Source organism: Pseudophryne corroboree, chromosome 4, assembly GCF_028390025.1.
Source record: "Pseudophryne corroboree isolate aPseCor3 chromosome 4, aPseCor3.hap2, whole genome shotgun sequence".
Taxonomy (NCBI): Eukaryota; Metazoa; Chordata; class Amphibia; order Anura; family Myobatrachidae; genus Pseudophryne; species Pseudophryne corroboree.
In genome coordinates this window covers 289201960-289208738 of record NC_086447.1, presented here as the reverse complement: position 1 = coordinate 289208738, position 6779 = coordinate 289201960, and the positions used below count along the sequence as shown (strand labels likewise).

General features: G+C 44.0%; 1 pseudogene; it reads right to left on the bottom strand.

Moving 5' to 3' along the window:
• Positions 1-2498: 2498 nt before the first annotated feature.
• On the bottom strand, positions 2499-2617 carry LOC134913372 (5S ribosomal RNA; annotated as a pseudogene).
• Positions 2618-6779: the final 4162 nt, after the last annotated feature.

Sequence of the window (6779 nt, the reverse complement as noted above, 5' to 3'; positions counted from 1 at the left end):
CACAATCAGGACACATGAGCGATACCACTGCATCTTACATCGCTGCTGCTTCTAACTCAGAATCAGGCCTTTGAAGATGAACTAATGCCCACTCTTCTTGCAAGGTAATTTGCACTATTGGGCAAATATTTCTATTTTTGGAGAATTGATTCACAAATGTTTTAGTGATGTTAATAAGCCATATCAAAGGGCATTTTAAGTTCAAATAGTTAGCGATCATTTACTTTTTTATATTCTCTTTATTTATAATAGCAGTGTAAAGCGCATACATTATTATAACATCAATGCAACAAACATAATAGATTAAGTAAAGGTAAGAAACCATATTGATATTTGACATTTTTATACAATTTATTATTCAGAAAAAGTTTTCAAGAACAAATTTATTCTGGTCTAAAACTTTTTCACAGCCTAAAATGCATGAACCAATACACCTGTCACAAAAGCCTTATATGTCTAGAAACTCAAAATTTGGCAAAACAGCTTCCTTATCTCTAATTGCTCCTGCAGTGTTCACTGTAGTCATTGGTTGATAGTATTTATTCCTACCTGATAAAAATTCCACCGGAATTATTTTTTTTATCAGATTGTACATTCCTTCTTGTAAGTGAAACTTGCACTGGGCATCATTATTTGTTTATATTACAGTTTATATAATAATATATATACTGTATGTATATATATATATATATATATATATATATATATATATATATACATTATGTAGTTTGCTTACATTTGTTTTTCTAAATTCTAACTAGTTCATTGAAAGATGTGAGCAAAAGCTTATGACTACTGTAGCTTGGACATTTAAGCTCCACACAATGAAAGTGTTAGTGTGACATACTGTAGCATCAACCTGTTTATAGAGCAAAAATAAAATCTTTGCCTAGTACAGTTTGCAATTTAAAATTTAGTGAGGTGTATTAGTATGTATAAAAATTATAATGTCTTCAAAGGTGATAAGGCAGCAACATGGTAAGCTAAAGGAGTGTAACAGTGCTATAAAACATCTGTAGCCTGCTTTAAAGTATGTATAGTTATGAGTAAATATAAAAATGTAAAAGAAACATTTTTCGTACATCAGAGTTCTCAACTGGCTTCCTGTATGTGTGTAGGCCTATTTATCAAGCAACTTTCAAGGAACTGCAGTTTTGCATGATTTAAGTATTGTTGAACTGCAGACAGGGCACTGTCCGAAGGAAGGAGGGGGTACTTCTGCGCACGTGCTCCCGAAAAGGGGGCATGGCCACTCAGGCAGGGGACGTAACCTTGTCTGATACAGAAATTTTCACAAAATGGCGCTGTGTACAATATGTGTGCGTTAATGGCCACACATACATAGTGCCTGACAACTATAGCTATCATTTCACTGCTAATCTCTATGCTGTCACAGCCTCTTATCGTAGTTGCTGTCCTGGCCCGAGTTGATTGAAAAATAGCTACAGAAAAAATAATATTCCCAGTGTTTAATGTGGTCCTGGAGAGGTGGTGGAACTCACCCCACACCCTCCCTGTCCAAAGGCATTGTGCGTGCTGAAAAAAGGGGCGTGGTCTCAAAACAGAAACTGGCATGGTCACCCAACATGACCACAGCAGTAGCACCCCTTATATAATGCCCTCAGTGGGTGTGCCCCTCTTGCAATTCCCACTGTAGTGGTGGTGCCCACAGTTGTAGTGCCTCTTATGTCCCCAGGACTGATGCCCCTTATTAAGTGCCCCTTATGCAATGCCCTCATTAGTAGTGTCCCCAATAGATATGCCCCCAGTGGTAATGCCGTGTGTAGTATTTCCCCCAGTAGTAATGCCCCCATAGTTATGCCCCCTGTAGGTATGCCCTCAGTACAGATGCCCCAAGTAGAAGCTGCCCCCTATACAGATGCCTCCTGTAGTTATGGCACCAGTAGAAATACCCCCATAGTTATGCCTCCTGTGGAGCTGCCCTCAGTATACATGCCTTGAAAAGGGTTTTTTTTTGCAAAGAAGCAAATATAAAGACTGTTTGGATGTCTTTCTGGGGCACACTTTTGATGAATTGATTTATGATGAGGATAGAGTATTGAAATATGAATATAAAGATAAAACTTAACTTTTATTTCATGTCAGACGATAAAAAAAGGGGAAGAGACAAACAAATTAGATAAATGATGCTGTATATATCAGCAAGATAGATAAAAAAAGTATTAAATCACAATATGACGATATGTAACTCTTAATGTAAAGTAGGTGGCAGAAGGTTTGTCCGCACACCCACTAAAACACGCGAGTATTGATGTTTGAATTGAATCAAAGCGACATTTTTTTTAGTAAATCCTGTATTCTCTATTGATTTATGAGTTTTTATACATGAGTATATTCATAAGAGAAAAACAGGAAAGACCGGCTTTAACGACTCCGGACTCCTTCTGATAGGTAACCCAGATATTCGTGCTGCAAAGACCAATGGCAGTAGAAATGCCGGTAAATGAAGGATATATACACAGGAGGTGTGTTCCTTGATACTACAGTACCCAGTATTCCCAGAGGGTCACCCTTTCTGGTACTGACCAGGCCCAATGCTGCTTAGCTTCCAAGATCGGACGGGATCGGGCATATCCAGCATGGTATGACTGTAGATAGTCAAGTGTATACCTATCTGCGTATGGAAAAACCAATTGCGTAGTAGGTTTTGGGCTGGTCAGGAAAGGAATTAATATGATTTCTGCCTCCTACGGCAGATAAAAATTTGCTTATAAACTGTTATCACACAATTACAATCTGAACCAGTGCGGATTCCAAAACCCCAACCCATTACTCAGTATACATGCCCCCTGTAGTTATGCCCCCAGCAGGGCTGTCATCAGAAATGATGGGGCCTGGGAATGGCAAAATAGGCAGGGCCCCCCCGACTGCCACCCCAAAAAATAAATAAAAATAAATAATATTAATATATATATATATATATATATATATATAAAATTTTATTTTTTTTGTTAAAAAGAAAAGTCCTGTGTCCCCTACAGTTTTGCCCCCAGCACCATATTATGCTACCCCACACAATAATGCCCCTGTACCTGCTCATTGTCAGGGGTATTGTTGTCAGTGCCCAGAGTTCTGCTTGCCCTTCCCCACTGCCGCCGCCGCCGCAGCAGACTGTTCTACAGCGTGCTTCAATTAAAACTATTGAATGTGTCCCTCCCAAAATTGCCGCTGCCTCGGAGGAGACAGTTATTAAAGATACTAGAGCCTCCTCTAGTATCTTTAATAACTGTCTCATCTGAGGCAGCGGCCATCTTGAGAGGGGACCAATTTCAATAGCCTGCGGGCTCCGAGGCTGGGCAATCAACAGCAGTGACGGCGGACTATCGGCGGCAGGCATCGGAATGAGCGGACCGGGCCCTCCCCTCTCTGTTAGAGAGGCCAGGCCCGGGACAGCTTTGCCCGCGGCACCCCCCTGATGGCGGGCCTGGCCTCCAGTACAGATGCTCCCTGTAGTTATGTCCCCAGTAGAAGTTGCCCCAGTAGAAGCTGCCCCTTGTAGTTATGCCCCCAGTAGTGATGCCCCCAGTAGAGATGCCTCCTGTAAAGATGCCCCCAGTAGAAGCTGCCCCCAGTACAGATGCCCCCTGTAGAAGCTGCCCCCAGTACAGTTGCCCCCTGTAGTTATGATCCCAGTAGTTATGCCCCCAGTAGAATCTCCTCAGTAGTTATGACCCCAGTAGAAGCTGCCCCCAGTACAGTTGCCCCCTGTAGCTATGCCCCCAGTAGTTATGCCCCAGTATAGATGTCCCCTGTAGAAGCTGCCCCCAATACAGTTGCCCCCTGTAATTATGCCCCCAGTAGTTAAGCACTAGTATAGATGCCCCCAGTAGAAGCTGCCAAAGTACAGTTACCCCCTGTAGTTAAGCCCCCAGTAGTTATGCCTCCAGTAGAAGCTGCCCCCTAGTAGAAGCTGACCCCAGTACAGTTGCCCTCTGTAGTTATGACCCAATATAGATGCCCCCTAGTAGAAGCTGCCACCAGTACAGTTGCCCTTAGTAGTTATGCTCCAGTATAGCTGCCCCCAGTACAGTTGCCTCAAGTAGTTATGCTCCAGTATAGCTGCCCCAGTACAGTTGCCCCCTGTAGTTATGACCCAGTATAGATGCCCCCAGTAGAAGCTGCCCCCAGTACAGTTGCCCCCAGTAGTTATGCTCCCGTATAACTGCCGCCAGTAGAAGCTGCACCCAGCACAGTTGCCCCTGTAGTTATGCCCGAGAATAGATGCCCCCAGTAGAAGTTACCCCCAGTACAGTTGCCCCCTATAGTGATGCCCCAGTAGAAGCTGCCCCCTAGTAGCGCCACTTCACACACAAAAAAAAACCAAAAAAACCACCACAATACTCACCAGCCCCGCTCCTGCTTTCGGACCGCTGACCTCTGCCTGGCGCCTGCTCCTCGGATCTATGGGAGAGACGTCATGACATCTCTCTCATAGCACCGCACAGCCGCACACAGCCAAAAGCCGGAGCTCAGGAGTGAGCTCCGGCTGCCGCTGAGGGGAAGGTGTCGGCGCCCGCTGGTAACAGAATCTCAGCGGGCATCCGGCATCCCCATGCTCCTCCAGGCTCACTTTCTGGGTTAGGTGAGCCGGAGGAGGCTGAACTGCGTTCTGTCTCTAACTGGAACTGGCGGAACGCAGTTCTGCCCCGTTGGCTCACTTTAACCTCTGACCATTCCTTATTTTCATGATGTGCACCAATGAGGAATGATAATTAGTGTAGCCCTATTCCATTTTTTTCATAAATGGGTTCCTATGAGTCACGCAGAATTTTACCACAGTAAAACCATGAGACTCCCACTGGGAATATGGAATATATGGAATATGGGATGTTGATTGCGCACCTGTGTTAGAGAAATTGCTCTTACTAACAATAAGTACTAGTGTTGAGACTACAATTCCCATAATCTTATTATTTGCCTTTATTAAAATGGGACTCAGAATAACTCTTCATTATTGTCAATGTCTTCATAATGATGTTGTTGTTGTTGTTGTTGTTGTTGTTGTTGTAGTAGTAGTGATCACCACCACTACATGCTGCTAAATCTAAATAAAGATTTCATTTGCTCCTTGAAGAGACTTGTACCTGTAGGTCTAAATGTAAATTCTGCCCACATTAAACTCCTGCGAAGTGTGAAACATCAAAGAGTGAGACAGTGTACATGGTATTAGTCAGGACTTTGTCTGCAAGCATTTGTGAAGTATACACTTGTTAAGGATGTATTTTAAGGATGAAGTTAGAACCGGAGTTTGAGCTGGATTTGGATTTTGGACTATGCTAGAATCTCTAATTAAACTAGTTCCACAAACACTGCAACTCAGGATCATTATGTGGTCTCTCCTCACCTCTGCCATGAGAACACCAGGACCAATGCCTAGCCTACTACCACTCCATCCGTGAACATCATGACTGCCCCCGGGCCTACCCCTCAAGCTGAGCAGGTAACTGAGGGGGGTGAGCATCAGGACCAGGCCCAGCAGGGTCATTCTCATTGGATATTGCACATTAGTGTGCTCACCACATTCTCACACCCACCCGTACTGCTCCCATGAGACCAGGATATTTATAATTTTCTCAAACTAATTGTTATTACAGTTTTCCTCCGTCCGTTGGTTCATACAAATTTGTTTTTCTCTTCTTTTTCTTCTTACAGCGTACTTCCACCCCACTGTGTGCTATCCCTGTAATGTTTACCTCTACTGATTGCACACCCTGCAAGCAGCAACCTACACAGTGCGCCCCAGATGGCTGCCTCGGATGTTTCCTCCATGGGTAGGGTGTGCTTCATTTGGATCTTTCCGTGCAGGGTATAGCATACTACTACACACATGTCAGTTTTCCCATACATGCATTTGGCCCTTGTACGGCTCATCTCCCACAGTGTAACCTTCGTAGTGTGCCCAACATGGCTGCCTCATCTGGTGCGCTTGTGGATGGGATGAAAAATACATTGACCTGATGGTTTTGCTGGAGCCCTACTCTGAACTTTAGGACTCTGGAATCTCCCCATTTTCTGTTATCTCTTCTAGGGGTAGACTAGCGATTGGCGCGATAAGGGGGAATAATTGAATAACTCCCGTCACTTTAGATGGGCGATCGGGCACAAGAAAACAATTGAATTCTGCCCACTGTGTACTGGTTGAGGGGATGAAATGAACTTGTAGCACAGCTGGGTTCTGACAGCACACCAGCCAGTGACTGTCTCCTGGATGCGTGTAGCAGTGAGGGTACTAAAACAGTGGTATCATGGAGTAAATGGTTACAGGACTCTTGGAGCTAAGGGATGATGTCCATCTCCCACTATGTTACTCATACATAGTAACAAGATTGGCGCTCATGCACAGTAGTAAGACCAGCGGCCATTTTTGTTAGGAAATGAAGCATCTTCCCAGGAAGAGTCATGTTGGTCACTGCACAGTAGCGCTTTCCTATTCTGCCTAACATACCCAACTCCTACCCTCAGATGATGCAAACTTATGCACCTTCCGAAATGTGGCCATCTTGTCCCTTAAACTGATGTTTTTCTTAAGGGTGCATGAGGGAACAGTGCTGCTTCTGCTGTTCATCCTAGTCTTTTTGTGCTTCAAAAATGGCCTCACTGGAGACAAAAATTCTGAATTCCTGATGCTCCTTCACAACATCTACAGCCATGGAAGCAGTCGCTATAGCCACAGTTTTCTGTGCATCATATATCAGGAATGACACTAGTTGACAGATACAGTAGCATGCATTCCACTGAATATCAATACAGCCAACAAA